The following is a 17,500-nucleotide window of genomic DNA, read 5'->3' on the forward strand; positions in this document are numbered from 1 at the left end:
AAGGCATTTATAAGCCTAGCCCAGAGTTTTTGTGGCTTACGCCACCCCTTATGTTAAAAAATACTGTGCCCATTAGTTTGTTGTGCCTCTGTCCAGCAGTGACACAGAGATGATTCCCGGGGTAAACCTACGATCTCCCATCCACCGGTCAAGATTTCTCTTAAACAGAGCCAGCGAGGTGCTCTGCCTCACATGGACCGGGATTTTATTCCACAACATAGGGAGTCTCTGGGTGACAAATCTATCCCTCCAGCATGTCCTATTTATATCCGTGCTAAGGTTTAAGTCGCTTGCTCTAGTGGATCTGGTAGATTTGGATTTTGTGAGGTGGAGCATGTCCATTAATTCCGGGTTGGACATGGCCTTATATGTCAGGCACAGGTCACCTCTGAGCAGACGGTATGCGACTGAATAGAGCTGGAGTTTCTTCAGTCTGGCAGCATATGACAGATTTTGGAGTCCCTTTATCCTTTTGGTGAGGAACTTTTGGGGTCTCTGCAATTGCTGCAGGTGTCGGGTGAGATACATCCCGAATGGGGCATTGTACTCGATCATTTGGTCTGATAAGTGAAGAGTACAGGGGAACAATGACCTCACTTGATCTGGATGTGAATCCCTTCATGATCAGGTGGGCGATGTAGAAGGTTTTTCTAACTACTTTAGCAATGTGGGTGTCAAAAGAAAGGCCACTGTCAACCTGGGTCCCCAGGTCCCTGATAACCTCTTCTGTGCTTAGTGGATTGCCACCTATATGGTAGCTTGAGGTTACCTTGTTTTTCCCGAAGGGTATGACTATACATTTTTTGGCATTTAACTTCAGGCCATGGCTCTGACACCAGCTATCAGTTTCCGTGAGACCCCTCTGAAGGATATCTGTGTCCGATGTACTTTCCACTATGGCTCCCAGTTTGCAGTCATCTGCAAACTTTGTCAGCCATAGTCCTCCTATGTTAGCCTGTACGTCTGAGAAGTAGATGCCGAACAACAGGGGGCCAAGAACTGAGCCCTGTGGGACACCACTTGTGACCGGCTTGGAGTCTGACATGGCGCCAGCTACTCTAACCCTGTGGGTTCTGTCCTTTAGCCACTTTGCAACCCATTTTGTGACATATGGGTTTACATTTAAGCTAGTAAGTCTCTCTATAATACCCGAGTGGGGTATTGTGTCAAAAGCTTTTGCAAGGTCAAGGTAGGCTGTATGGACTGCCTTTCCCTCATCAATGGCCTTGGTGACTGTTTCGAAGAAGTCGACCAAGTTCAAAAGGCATGATCTGCCCTTGACAAAGCCAAACTGAGTCGGGTCCAATGTCTGCAAGTCCCCTATGTCTTTGTTTATGAGTTCCATTATGATCCTCTCCATAGCTTTGCAGACCAGGCTTGTTAAGCTTATGGGACGGTAATTACCAGGGTCAGTGGAGGCACCGCCTTTGTGGAGTGGGACCGCAGTTGCCATACGCCACTCCTTGGGCACGTATCCTGTGGTATGGCTAAGATTAAACAGCTGTCTTATGTGCGGGTTTAGTTCCTCATTGAGTTCATGTAGCACACAGCCGGGGACACCATCCTGTCCCATTGATGCTGTGTTTTTAGCTTTAGAGAGAGCAGCTTTCACCTGCGCATTGGAGATGTCTGGGAGGCTGCACTCCGCTGGGATAGTTATCTCTCCTTTTGGGCAGGAGAGGGGGGTGAAGTTTGCACTGAACCTGTCTGCCAGTATGTTGGCAATGTATGTGGGTTCAGTGATTTTTTGTATCATTTTGGACTAATTCTGAGCATATCTGGGAGTTTCCACCCAGGTTTCTAACATAGCTGAAGAAGGCCTTATGATTGTCTTTTGAATCTAGGGCAATTTTTCTCTCAAAGTTGGCCTTGGATGATTTTATGAGTGCTCGTATTTTTTTACTAATAATGATCAAAGGTGTCTTCTCTTTTTTGGATTTTGCTCTATCATGTAACAGCTTTCTCCTCTTATTGTAAAGTTTGTTTATGGCTGGGGTCCACCAGACTGGACGTTTGCCCTTGGTGGAAAGAGTCTTGGTTTTATTAGGGATTGCCTGATCCATGCAGTCCTGGAGGTGTTCGTAGAAGGCATTTGTAAGGGCTTCCGCAGCTTGGGTTGTGGTTTCCACTGGCTCGGGGGCCTTGAAGGATACCACACCAGTCTTGAGTAGTGTGAAGTTTGCTTTAGTGAAGTTCTTCACTGTGGTCTTTTTTGTTTGGGGTGGGGGCGGGATGTGGATATCCAGTGAGATTAGTTTATGATCTGATCTCACCAATGAGGGATATATTTCCCTGATGTGGTGAGAGAGGACATGCAGGTGGTTGGTGTGATAGAGCAAGATGCAGAAGACAGGAAGAAATGGAAACAGGTGATTCGCTGTGGCGACCCCTAACCGGGAAAAGCCGAAAGAAGAAGAAGAAGGGCTGGTCTGACTAGGCAATCAGGTGCCCATTTTCAGCAGAGACCTGGGGAGAAAAGCTCCACATAAAAGGCAATCATAAAAAATACAAAAGCTCCACATATATGATAAAAATATAAAAGTCAGAGATAAATACAAATTAATAGAGCAAACAATAGTATATCATAGCATAGTACAATGAAAAGTTACAGAAATGTACAATGTAGAGTGTACATTAGTAAAACAGAAAATATAATGTATTTGAGTAAGAAAGTGTAGTAATATATACAGTTATATACATACATTTAAAAATGCAGTTTATTATGGTAGTTTTTTTCCTATGTGTTTGACCTTTGAGTAGTGCCAGAGGAAGATTTATCTGAATGGTGGCAGTAGGGCTAGCTATGGTCAGTACAAGTACATTGCCAGATGAGAGTGAGGTGGGCTTTTAATTGGGTTTTAAATACATGTTGTCAGAAGTGGGATGGAAAAGAACAAAACATTTTGAGCCATGAGATGTAAAGGCGACACTGAAGGTGAAACCAAAAGAAAACAGTGTGAATATAACTAGAAGGAATTAAAAATAAAGCAAAGCAACACAAATTATTTACTTGATGCAAAAGAGGCAAGAAAAGGCATAAAAGCATAAACAGCATTATCAGGCAAGTAGAAAGCTCAAAACTAAAGAAACTGTTTAAGATAAAAGCGTTTGATAAAATGAGCATGTTAGAGTACAAAACAAGCATGTTAAAGTATAAAATGAGCATGTTTAAGTAAGAAAGAGTGTATCTGAGGCATGACTGGGCATGTTAAGAGTAAAATGAGCACAAAGAAAGTACGCTGGGCATAAAAGAAAAGAAAAGGGGCACAGTAGATAAAAATAAAGCAAAGTAACTGCTATGCTGGGCAAAGTGCTGTGTTTGGGCATAACTACGTCTTCATTTGGTATCAAAGTCATTAAAGTCATTTGAAGTATCTCAGAGTGTATTGAAGTGCTTACAGTGTGTGCATATTACTGTGCATGTATTTCAAAGGTTTCGCTGTGTGTAAAGTGCAACTATTTTGTGTAATTCAGTTGAAGCATGGTTGTTTGAAGAAAAGTTCTTGTACTGGGTGTAGCTGTTCGCAAAGTGCCACCATTACAGAGTGCTTTTTGTACTGTAAAGAGTTGCCTGGCAAGGTGACGTTATTTTGGCAACTTTTCAGTGTGTTGCATCTAGTTATATACAAAGTGCACGTACCTCAAAAGGCATTGAATTTGGGAAAACAGAATCTGATTATTCTCATTGTGCAATTGCTTAACAAGTTTCTTATATCAAAGAAAGGTGTTTCCTTACAAAATATTATAAGGGTATTACAGTGCTCGTGAATTGCTCAGTTGCATTGCAAAGTCCTGAATGTTTCTTAAAGCGACGACTTTAATAAGTGATAGTGCATGATTATTCCATGCCTGCCTTCATTGATAAATTTCCAAGCAGTTACTTTAACATTTTAGCCTTTACCAATTCTGTTAAGCCTTTACTAATTGAAAGCTTCATAAAAGCATTGCAAAGTCCAAGAAAATATTCTATCGTGCTGCATAAAGCAGTAAATAAATTTTTTCGTAAAGCAACGAGAAAGCTAAAAGGTCATTTCACAAAGTACAATAAGGCATTGAGAAACTTACAAAGTTATTTTGTAAAGCACAGTGAAGCATTAGGAGACTTGAAAAGGTATTTTGTAAAGTGCAATAAAACATCGAGAAGCACGAGAGATGTATTTCTCAAGATTCAGTTAATTGAAAGAACTAAGTGGTTATTTATTTGCACAATACCGACAGGCACAAAGAAAGAAAGTGTACATATAAAGCAAAAGAGGATTAGTTAAATTGAGTGTTCATGCCAATTACTTATGCACATATATGTATGTATGTGTGTGTGTGTGTGTGTGTGTGTGTGTGTGTGTGTGTGTCTATTTGTACGTAACTGCAAGATCCTTCGCTGATATGTGTTAATATGGCAGACAGATTTCTAAAACCACAGCCACTTGTGTTTGACCAGAATATTGCAGAGAACTGGAGAATATTTGAACAGGAGTACGATATTTTCATACAAGCAGCTTATGCAGATGGAGATGCACGCACGAGGGCATTGATTTCGCTAAATCTAGCAGGATCTGAGGCTATAGAAAGAGAGTGATCATTTGCATATACACCAGCAGTGTAAGAAGGCAAGGGTGCAGAATGCCATATTGTTGTATAAGCTGAATCCAGAGAAGGACCAGAGTGTTTAAAGCGTAAGTTCAGAGAAATGTGCAACCCCCCAAACAAACATTACATTAGGCAGGCATTTGTTTTACACAAGAAATCAGAAGCCAGGGGAAACATTTGCAGCTTACATAACTGACTTGAGGAATAAGCCAAAACGTGTTGGTTTGGTGACTTGAAAGATGAGGTGATAAAGGATTGACTTATATGTGGTATTAATGCTGCAGTGCAGAAAATTTTGCTTTGTGACAGTAATTTGACATTAAGCAAAGCAATAGAGATTTGTCAGATCCATGAGGTGACAGAAAGGCACATGAACATGCTTACAAGTGACAAAAGCATGGTTTTAGTAAACTCCAGAGCAAACATAGACAGTATGCAAAGTGTGGCAAGCAGAAACTTGCTTGCAATGCCAGAAGCACCACTCTCATTTCCAGTACATTTATGTGCAAGTGGTATCCATGTTCCTGTCAAGTCCCTTGGACAGTCTGTCCCAGATAATGCCCCCCCCCCCATATGGGAAGCATCCGTGGTCACTGTAGCAACTGGATGGGGGAAAACAAATGGTCTGCCTATTGTTACCTGTGTGGACTGAAGCCATCATCATAGGTCCTTCTTGCAGGTGTCCATAATGAGGATCTTGTGTGACATGGGTAACTCCTGCATGGACCATTGAGCAAAGAGTAACCACTGTAATACCCTCATGTGTAGATGCGCCAGTGGGACTAAAGTTATCGAAGCTGCCATTGAACCCAGAACCTTGAGAACAAACTTTCCCTGCACTTTCCTCATCCAGAGCAAGACTGATATCTGATGACATAGTGTTTGTACCCTGTTGTGAGGCAGTTTTGCTACATGTCTTTTGTGTTTAAGTCTGCCCCTATAAAAGGTAATATGCTGTGAAGGCAACAAGGCAGATTTTTTAAATTTATGGTAATACCTAGCTCTGAGTAGATATGAATGGTGGTGTCCCTTCCCTTGGTCAGTAGTTGCTCTGTGGTGGTGGTCAGGAGCCAGTCGTCTAAGTATGGAAAAACTCGGAATCCTAGACACCTCAGGTGAGCTGTGACTACTGCTATACATTTTGTAAACACTCTGGGGGCTGTAGTGAGACCAAAGGGCAGAGCTCTGAATTGGTAATGACTGGCTCCCAACCGGAAGCGTAGATATCTCCTGGATCGCTTGTCCATCTTTATATGATAGTACACATCCTGAAGATCTACCGAGCACATCCAATTGTCTCATCCCAGAAAAGGAAGTATAGACTGTAGTGTCACCATCCGGAACTTTGCTTTTTTTACAGACTTGTTTAGCTTGCTGAGATCCAAGATTGGTCGCCAGTCTTCTTTGGAGCTAAAAGAACCTTGAGTAAGTCCCGGATTTGATTTGGTCTGCAGGGACTTCTTGGATGACTGTCTTTTCTAGCAACCTTTGGATTTCTAGGGTTGCTTGGTCCTTTTGACTAGGTGGGTTGCCTGGGATTGATCTTGATGTATGGGATGGAGAAGAGAAGGGTATGTTGTATCCCCTGGATATAATTGACCATACCCAGTTGTCTTGAGTGATGTTGAGCCATGTTTTTGGGTACAGTGATAATCTGCCCCTGACTGCCTCCAGAGGTGGACAGGTGGGCCTCCTTTCAGGAGTGCTGGAAGGGCCTGCCAGAGAATGTATCTCTGTCACCCTGGTTCTGCAGACCCCCTCTGCCATGAGCGCGGCATCTTCCATTATTATTTCCCCCTCTGCCCCTTGGAGAAAATTCACCACGTGCATCTGGCGAAGCTCTTTGGGATTTCCAGTACCACATTTTTCCACCCTTCTGGCCTTTGGGATAAGGCCTGGTAGGGACGGAAAAATGTACTTCCATGGCAGACAGAGTTTTGCCTTCTTGTTTGCACCTGGTAAGAGTCTCTTTAACCTTTGGCCCAAACAAACACGAGCCGTCAAAAGGGGCATTTATAAAGGAAGACTTAAAGGGTTGAGCAAACTCGCAAAGGCGTATCCAGAAATGCCTCCTCAGAGCTATTCCTGTGCCTGCTGCCCTACTTGCTCCATCAGCTGCATAGGAGATGAGGTGTATGGAGGTGTTTGCTACAGAATTTAGAGTCGCAAGCTGAGAGTTTACCTTGTCCGGCACCCCTGCAGCTGTAGCACCCTGGAGTGTATCTCCTAGCTCTTTCAGGAGATCCCTCTGAAGTCAGGTAAAATAGGATAAATAGTTCAGTGACCTAAGAGTAAAGGCCACTGAAGAGAACACACACTTTCCATATCTGTCCACTGTTCGAGATTCCTGATTCGGCGGATGGACAGATGAAGAAGTTTTAGCTAATTCCTTCTTAGTGGCCACCACCACCACCATAGCATCTACTGGGACACCTTTGGTTAATAATTGCTTATTGTCTGGGGCAGTAATAAACTTGTTGGGCCTCATCAGTACAGGTTCCACAGATTCTGGAGAGCCCCATGCCTTTTGACTCACTATGCCAAGGAGTTGGGCGAAAGGCAGAGATACCCAAGAGGTGGAGGGTCAAGTTCCAAATGCCTCCAGATATACAGATTCATCTTCAGAAGGGGAGAGGGTCTTCCAGCCATCTCTCTGCTTCAGGATCTCTAAGATGTCTGAAAAGGAGACATCCTCAGAAGGTGACTGTGGGGACCCTTCTGAATCCTCTAAGTCCGTATCTGACATGACAGACTCAGGGGAGTCTAAATGTTTCCTCTTACAAGTCCTCTTCCAAGGGAACCTCCTCAGAGGTATACTCTGGGGAGGTTTCAGAAGAGAGTGGGTCACCCATTGGGCATCCTGGGGCATTGGCTCTCTACGCTTGGGCTGGAGGGATGGTACAGAGGTTGACACTGGTCCTTTTGGGGGAAGAATAGTAGAGTCGAGGGTGGAGCAGTCTGGGGAGACAGCATGCTCCTCATCACCTTGAAAGCATCGCAATCCTGACCCAAGAGGGCCCCCAGCTCCGAGGAGCCCAGAGACCTCCCCCATGCCAAAGAGGATGGCTCCAAAGCAGATGTGGGAGCCAAACTCATCTGCACCAAAGCCCCTAGAGAAAAAGTCGGATCTGATAAGGGTCCGATCCGACTCTCCTCCCTGGACCTGACGAGGGAGTGTCGGCTCCCAGACCCTTTGAGAGAAGACTGCATTAAAGAGGTCAGAGCAGAAGCCAGGGCCAAGACACCAGATGTGGTTTTTGAACCTGATAGTTCCACCTCAAGGATGTCCAGGCACTCCGGTTCTGAGAACATCTGAGTCGGACGAGGAACAGAAGACAAGGCAGGTATAGGTGTCATCTCCACTTCCATCTGGGCTGGACCCAAGAGAATTTTGACTAAGGCCAGTGTTTGAAGCAACCTCTTGACCACCTGCTCCACATCATCATCCAAGAGACTCCTGGAGGATCGAGAGGAGAACCTGGAGGACTTATGACTTCCAGCTACCGATTGCAAAAGAGGTGACTGGGACACTGAATAGACCAGTTCCAAAGTCAAGGACCAGCTCCTTTTTTGGCTCTGAGTCGGTTCTGATAAAGCTGGTGGAACCGATGGAGTAGTTGTCTTATCGGAACCAACAGCCTTCGGGTCCAGATTTGCATGTTTTTCAGGCTTCTTGTTTGGCTCAGAATACGGAACCGAAGAAGAAGAATTTTTGGAAGACTTCTCGGATGAAGATTTAGAGGGCTGATTCCCTTCCATAGTCATGTCAAATGGTCCCTTGAGTAGTCCCCTTAGAATAAGCTTATTTTACATTCCTGCAGGATCCTGGAATTGAATCCATGACAAATGGAGCAGGAGTCCTGCAGATGAACTGCACCTAAGCAATATACATAGCTAGTGTGGCTATCAGTAAGTGACATCTTCTGTGTACACGAGTCACACTTTTTAAAGCTAGATTGTTTGACTTCCTTACCAGTATCCTTAGACATATTTCACTAATTAAGCAACCAAAGGGATAAGTAAATGGTGACAGTACACTTATCAACCAGTACCCTGAAAGGCAGAAGGAAAAAGCACAATTAACACAGCAAAGTTTTTTTGTTTTTTTTTATATAACGGGAACAAACAAGAATAACGCTAGAGAGAAGGTCTCTAAGTTAAACGACGATCTCCTCTAGCCAGAGGAGATGTCTCTAACTGAAACAATGAAACCTCAGTGAAGGAAGTAGAAAGGGGGAAGGAAAGCCCTCTAACTACTAAGGGCTAAAAACAAAGGGGACAAAAAAATGAATCCTCTAAGTCAAATGGATTCATTCAGGACAACTTAAAGCTAGACGGGATAGGGAGTAAAGAGGCCTGTGAGAAATGACGGCCCACACAACAAGCTACAACCAGCGACAATACACAACAAAAAGGGAACACTAGACTATCAAAACACAAACTGTTCTACCCTAAACTATAGAAGTTAAAGGTTATGCACTAAAAAGATATCAAAATGTTCAGTGAAAGTAAAATAGTAAAGACTTAGCCTGAGCCAGTGAAAAAGCAATCCTGAACCAGCAAAGCGGCAAACAAGATCTGGGGAACTGTCGCCAAGCATCATAGGAGAGGGTGCAGCCTTGTGCCAGTAAAATGCTCTCGAGCTTTAGTATTAGGTCGAGTCAGAACTGATGCTCGGTTCCAAACCCAACCATCAAGAATGAAGGTGAGATAGGACAACATAACATCCCCAGTTTAGCAATGAGACACTGTAGTTCTGAGTGGGTGGGTAACCAGCTTATTCAGGCATGGATTAACATCTGTGTCCTGTATGGCTTGTAATATATTTCTACTGAATTTGTCAGAATTATAAATTAAAAAAGCATGAGGAAAGATGAATTTTAACACATTTGAAATCTTTACTCCAAGTGCTTAGCTTAGACAGCTCACTTCACCTGTGTTTCATTGTATTGTCTGAAGCTTCAGCTGAATGGACAAACTAGTTGAAGCTTCAGCTCCATTCTGTTTTTTACCACAGTCCTTCTAGGTGGTCCCTCACCTGGTGGACAGCCTTCTGAATGTCATAAGAATCAATTGGGAAAACCATGGAACACTGGCTCCAGTGTTCATGTAGACAGACCAGCTCTTCTGTTCTCTAAGGGAGGGTTTTGTTTGGACAAAAAGTTTGTTGTCACTGAGTCAGTGGCAGCCCTGCATGAGGTTCCCACCACTCATATCTCTGATGTTTATCTCTCAAATAAGGAACCCAAGGCTATAGACAAATTTGGAAAGTTAAGCTTTATGTTTGCAACCTTGTTCTTTTGGGCATTTACTTACTCAACACGTTTTACTTTCAGAGGGCTATAGCCAATTAAGCATAACATGTTATGGAAACCCCAAAAGATCTATCAAAACAAAGAATCCAGACATCCATGACTTCCAATCTTAGCAGTCTCATTGTTCATATGGTCATTAATGCTGTTGAGATGGCTGCTAGAGAAGCAGAGCTTATACTGCCATACACCTGCACTCCCATTTGTGCTTAACCCAGTTAAGTAAAGACAGCAAGGCGACTATTTAATTCTCCCTTCAAGGGACCCATTCTGTTTGATCCAAAGATTAGTGAGCATCTCAGGAAAATGATGGAATAAGGGCAGGCCTTCACAACAGGTCTATATTATAACGGCAAAAGTTCAGAATTTCGAACGCTCACATGAGCGGAAATTCAAGAACTCGAAACCGCTATTGTGGGGGGCTGTGCCCCCCCACACCCCCACTAAATATATATTCCAACTCCAAGATCGCACTACAGTGAGAAAAGGGCAAATATTCAGATCATCACTGTACTGCGATCAAAAAATAACATTGAGTTCCTGAATTTCCGCTCATGTGAGCATTCAAAATTCTGAACTTTCATCGTTATAATATAGACCCCTCACAACCATGGTTGCTACTTTTCACCCTCTCCAGTATACCTTTTCCAAGATGTGTAAGAGCCAAAGCCAGGTGTGTTAATGCGTGGTTTACATCAGCAACAAAAAGAGGCTGCTGGAAATACACACATTGTCTGCATTCAAGTAATATCTTGGACAAGGAGACTGTGGTCCCCAGGGACTCCAGGGGAGCTGAAATTCATCATAGGTCAGATTGTTTCAATTCTGGCTTGTTGTTGCCTCTCCAGGAGGCAGTGAGGGTGGAGATTCTTCTTCTATATTTAAGCATGCAGAAAAATCTCCAGTGTTAAATTTGTCAGGGAAATTACCACTAGGGATTACTCATACTCCGCCTCCCTTACCCCATCTAGAATTCCATTAGTTTCCTTGCAAGATGTCCTGCCTCATTACAAATCAGTAGCAAGGAAAAGAGCCATTCAAGAAGTCTGACTTCATTGGAAAGACTTAGGATATTATTCCAGATTCCTTCTGGTTGCCAAGAAAATCAAGAACCTCAGGTCTATTCTAGATATTAGCGACCTAAGCATATTTGTCCTGAAGGAAGCCATTTAAATTATCATGGTGTAGACCACCTACCATGTCAATATAAGGGAGACTGAATGTACACTTTGATCTCCAATATGCCTACCTTCATATAAAGCTTGTCAAGAAAAGTGACTTTTGTTGTTTTTTTTTTTTTGTTTATTTTAAATCGTGGTTGATCAACAGCTACTTGACTTGTTTTGTGCAGTACCACTGTGCTCTGTAGTGTTTTTTTAACTTTTTCCACTGTTGTGAGGTGAAGAATTGATTTATACAAGCACAGGGAGTGTGGGGTACAGAGTGTTTGTGTTTTTCAGTAGTTTTGAGTTAGATTTTACAATTTAAAAAATCATTGAAACATAACTCACACTACAGTGACTCAAATTAGCATAGTTAAAGTATCCTAAACAGCAAAGCAAAACTTTATTGTCATGCAGACTGTACAACCAAAACGTGAACAGCTGAATAAAATTACATTTGTTCTAGCTCATTAATGCACAGCACAGGCCATTTCAACAAAAACACAGCACATAAATCACATAAACAGATACACAGATATAACACAGAGTCCCAGCAACTGAAGTTTCATCTCCACACCGGCAAGACCAGTCCAGTACCACCGATCCAATAAAACAGGCATTCACAAGTCCAGATCAGCCCACATCCAAGTTGACACCCATCACCATCATCTGGCCTCATCCAGGCCAACTACCACAGTCTCCCTCCACCACCCACTCCTACACTAACCTTGTCTCTGTTAACAGTGATCCAGTTCCACTTCCATAAACCACTTGGATCCGCCACAACCCATCCAGCACACGGTCTCTGCCATCCACTCCACTCAGCTCTCTTCACACACAGGCCTGGACAGCCATGATCAGGTCCACCTTTCCGTCACTCCAACCACTACATGCCACCTAAGCAAATCCAACAGTTCACCATCCAACCGATCCACCGACACCATGGCCACTTCCTCTCTACACTCGACCACCAGTGACCAGAAAAGAAAATGGTCCAACTATGAAAAACAGCAACAGAACACAAAACGAACAACGAGAGCTGAAGAGGCCACTGCCATAAAGATTCTTGTAATGTGTTAAATTTTCCCCAGGCAGCTGAAAGAACATCAATGACAATGAAACCAGGAAACTTTAGGATGGTTTCATGTCAATCTTCATTCTCATGTCTCCATTGGCCATGCTGTGGATAAAAAAAATCCATTTCTGTACAAGGTACCTCTAATATCAGCACCTCCATTCATTAGAAACAATTGTAGTAATTTCCACCCTTTATAGGGAATTCAGGTGGTAGACAGCTCAGGTGGTAGCCAACCTCAGAATGTCATTTGTAGAGGCCAACAAGAACCAAAGCCTAAACTCAGACACTTCTGACAGCCTAACAGTATACAGAGGATCCCTGAAAGTCTAAGAAAGCTTGAACAATAACAGCAAGACCAGGCACAGAACTCTCAAGGAGTAGCTGGCCATCGATTATGACTTCAGGATTATCAAATTGATCTGCAGGCCAGGAGTCCTCTGGGAAATCACAGTCAATACCACTGTCATGTGGTATATCAGTAAGAAAAGGGACAAACACTCTCATTCATTATGTAGGTTGGACATAATGTAACTGTTTCACCTCTTCAACACAAAATGCAGTGTAGACCATCTATTCAGAACCACTCTGTTGCTTTTGTGTTGGTACATGAATAAATGAGTCTTTGTGGATTCTGTTTAAGCAGCTTTATTCCATATAAACACATCACTGTAAAGGCTTATTTAACTGACTAAGTAACTTATATACAAACTAACTGCTGCTATCATACATGCTCACCCACTGGCTGCTTCTACAAAATGGCACTAGGGATTGCACATGTCTGGAATTTATACGTGCACACACAGCCTTGTATGCTTCTTAAAGACGTAGCACACACACTACACTCTGATCTACATCCTCCCTCTTTGAGAAATAGATCATGCAATTTGTCTTGAGATTATGTAGCATGCAAAAATCACAGATAATATAAAGACGTGCATTATACAATACTACGTACACACACACACACACACACACACACACACACACACACACACACACACACACACACATTATATACACACAAATATATATATATATAAAGTCCACGTTGCTGTGTATTTTTCACTAGGCTTAGAAACTTGTCCATATTGTGTGACATAAAACTGGGAATCAGATTTTGCAACTGGAACAGTCTCTGAAAAATGGTTGACCTGTGGAATGTCCGAATTACTTTCTGGAACAGAATCAGACTTTTGAACACATACTGGTCTGGAAACAATGTCTGACTCAGTCTTTGATTTAGAGTCTGCATCACAGATACAATGTTGTGATTGCAATGGTGATGATTCTGGTAAAGGAAGAAGATGTCTACGATTCTTCCTATACTCTACACCTTCGGAGCTTACCCAATAATATCTCGGCTCAGCACAGATGCCTGTTATCTATCCTATTCAATCAAAACCTTTCGTTGTCTGGATTCGTACTATCTCTCCTTCCCTTAATGAACAAAGCAATCTGCTCGATCTTTCATAACTAGATTTCTGGATATTATGCTTCTTCAACAATTGAGCCTTGATGGTTTTATTGTTCTTAGAATTAGGCTTTAACAAACTTGATGAAATAGGTAGCGTAGTTCTAGTTTGTCTGGAAAGTAATCTTTGAGCAGGTGAGCCAAGAATATCGTCACAAGGTATGTTTCCAAGATTAAGTAAATTCAAGAATACATCAGTATTGTCACGCTTTGACTTTTCAAGTAATTGCTTTGCACTCTGTATTGCTTGTTCAACTAGACCATTGGACTTAGGATATTTAGGACTACTAGTGGCATTATGCTTCACCCCTCCCTCAGAAATCTAAGGCGGGAGGCTTCAACCTTGAGCCAAGACGGTTATGAATAGCGAGTGCTGGAGGGACTGATCATCATCCCAGAGACTCCCATGCTGCTGGACATGTTCATACACATGTGAGGCATGAGAGCTCCGCAGCCTTGTTCAGAGGAATCTTCTCCAACCCTTGGGGGATGAAGATTATAGATACCAGATGGATTCTCAGTCACTGCTTGCTTGACAGAGCACAGCAAAATGATAGGCATAGTTTTATTCAAACTAAAGGGGTGTTGGAAAAGCACATAACTATATAATGGCTTATAAATGCCCTTGGGCAGATAGCCTAGTATGAACCTATGAACCTATGAACCTATGTACAAAGTCCCATTCTCTTGCAAATTTCTGAAAAAACTAGCTAGTGAATTGTGTACCACTGTCAGAATAAAGTTTGTATGGACTACCATGAACTGAAAAATGATGTTTCAGCTTAGTGATAACAGCTGTTGAGGTTAAGCTTGGTAGTAGATTAATCTCAAACCAGTTTGAGTAAGTCTACCAAAACCAAATAGTGTTGATTATTCTATTCAGAGATATCAGTTACTACTGTAGACCAAGGTAGTTCAGGTATTGGATTTAGCTGAAGTGGTTCTCTTTGCAAATGTGCTCTGGTACTATTACATACTGAACCAGAAGAAAGAACTCTATCAATGTCTTTTGATAATGAAGGACAAAATACTAGTTCTCTCGCCCTTCTCTTAGTGGATATTAAACCTGGATGACCACGATGCAAAATCTGAATGTAGTCATGCTGTAAGGAAACAGGAACAACAACTTTAGGACCTTTCAAAATAATACCATCTTCCTTCAACAATTCATCTCTGTAAGGAAATACGATTCCACCTCAGGTGATACACTAGATTGCTTTGACGGCCATCCAACATTGATGTAGTGATTAAGCTTTTGTGAAAATTTGATCAGTCATAGAGTGATCTCTTAACTCATCAAGTCAAGTGGTGGAAAAATTACGCACTGACATTACATCAAAGTCAAAAGTTTCAACATCAAGCTGTTCTGTCATACTTCTAGGTGATCTGGATAAAGTATCAGCTACATAGAGCAGTTTGCCTTTAGTGTAGAGTCAGAGCTCTTCCATGCATCCTGCGACCTCTAACTGCAACATCCAATGTACGCATGCCCCAAAACACTTTTTTTGTTTAGTGTTTTTTGTGCCTGTGACCTGTAATGCTAATGTCGGTGTGCACATTTGCCAAACCACCCTTCTAGTTTTGATTTTTTACACCAAAGAAGGATCTGTGTCTTCGCTCCGTTATTTTGCACCGAAGAATCAGTGTGTGTATGCGTGTGTATGTGTGTGTGTGTGTGTGTGTGTGTGTGTGTGTGTGTGTGTGTGTGTGTGTGTGTGTGTGTGTGTGTGTGTGTGTGTGTGTGTGTGTGTGTGTGTGTGTGTGCACGTGTATGATGTGTGTTCTCGCTGAAGACAGAAGGACTCGTGCATGTATTTGGAGCCGTTGCCTTTGAAAAGGACAGCACTTACCTGTGTTAATAGGTAAGTACACAATGAGTGAGTGAGTGAGTGCATACATGAAAGCAGAATGTTTGTGTGTGTGAAAGTAGAAGTGTGTGTGTGTGTGTGTGTGTGTGTGTGTGTGTGTGTGTGTGTGTGTGTGTGTGTGTGTGTATGTATGTGTGCATGACAGAGAGACATATGCACAAAGAGGCTAACAACAATCAATCTACCTCACAGATTAGTTACTAAGGTAATTTAATGAAAAGGATTATTGGCTTTAAAAACTACCCTGGTGTAAGTAAACGAATACAGCCAGTAGCTGGCCAGATGTTTCAGATTTGATTTGAGGAGTTTGTGCTTGTCTAATTATCTTAAGGGGAGTTGGAATATAATGAGTCACCGGAATTACTGTTTGATCTTGTGGTGATTAGGAGCTTTTCATTGGAGTGGAACTCTAGTTGGGTGATAAAGGTGTTCATAAAGAATGGACAATTTCCTTGTTTGCAGATGAGGATATATGCTCGAAATTGCTGTGTGTAGCTTAGGTAATATGGGTTTTCCCTCCACTCAATGCTTTAGGACAAGACAGTGATGGGATCTAAATGTGGCATTTACAGCAAATTTAACTTCTTTGTTTTAGTATGCCTCCAATTTTAGTTTAGGTGTGGACTGTAGGTTGGCGAGAATGGCAGGTGCATACAGAAGTGTGAGTAGAAGGTAGGATGATGGAACAGTATTCTTGTGTTTGTGTAACAGTTTATTTTATTTATTTATTTATTTTATTTTACATTTGTTGACCGGGCTAGTCCAGCTGGATATATGTCCATTTTCAGTGGAGGCCCAGGAAGAAAAGCTCCACAAATAACAACCAAATAGGCCAAGACAAGATATTTACAGTAGAAATTGGTACATTACAAAACTTTATAACATATTACATACCTAGGATTTTATATTCTGTATTCCAGTAGGGAAAAAAAAAACCTGATGTAAAAATAACCTAGATACAACAGTAGATTGAGTTAATAATGGAAATTATATCTAAGAGATATTAAATATACTAAGGTCACACAAAAAACAAAAAGAATAAACACTAGTGTTAAATGGATAGAGTCTACAAAAGCCAAAAAACAAGGATACAATTATAGTGTTCATTCTCACAGGAGTTGTGGTCTTATATGAAAATGGTTGGTCATTCAATAGTATATACATATTTACATGAGAAAAATCCTCAGAATGGTCAAGCACACTATTATCAGTGCGTAAACACAAGATCATGTTCATAAGAGGCTTGGAATCAAGGGAGTGTAGATAAGGGTATGGTGGTTAGTCTGGGTTATCACAGGGGCATAGCCAGTGTGATTTGAGGTAGGGTTTGAGCTTGATTTTAAATAGGTTAACTGAGGATATTGAGGTTAGTTGACTTGGGAGGCTGTTCCAGGCTTTACCTACTGTATTAGAGAACAGGGTGTCACCAGCTGAGTTGTTGGATTTAGATATATGTACAAGTAGGTTATTAGATGAGCGTAAGGTTTTGAGATTGTTATAGGGGATAGCTAGGGATGTAAGAATGGGTGTATTCTGAGGTAGATACAGAATCTTATGGACAACTATTAGTTGATTGAAAAGTATTAGATTTGGCAACTCTAACCATCCAAGATGATTCAGGTTGATACAGCGATGAGTTCTATAGGAGGACCCAGCTGCAAATCTGGCAATATTGTTGTAGGAGGATGACAGTTTACTCAGATTACCTCTGCATATTTTGGTATAGATAGGGAAGGCATAGAGCAAGGTAGAGATAAGGTGGGTGCGAGCAATGGTGACCCTGGCTAGAGGAGTTAGAAAGGGTTTGATTCTGTAGAGGGAACCTAGTTTCTTATTTACTGTTTTTATGGTGTTACTAATGTGAGGTTCAAAAGAGAAGTTATTATCTTGGTTCAGTAAAGCAGTAAAGTAAAGAAGGGCCAGATTTTGGTGATGTTTTTTTTTTTTTTTTTTTTTTTTTTTTGATAGAGTATATCGTATTTGAGAGTGTTATCTATAGTAACTCTAAGTAGTTTTGTGTG

The sequence above is a fragment of the Protopterus annectens genome, chromosome 6.part0 (genome assembly GCF_019279795.1).
Source record: "Protopterus annectens isolate FY-2018-M chromosome 6.part0, PAN1.0, whole genome shotgun sequence".
In the NCBI taxonomy this organism is placed as follows: Eukaryota; Metazoa; Chordata; order Ceratodontiformes; family Protopteridae; genus Protopterus; species Protopterus annectens.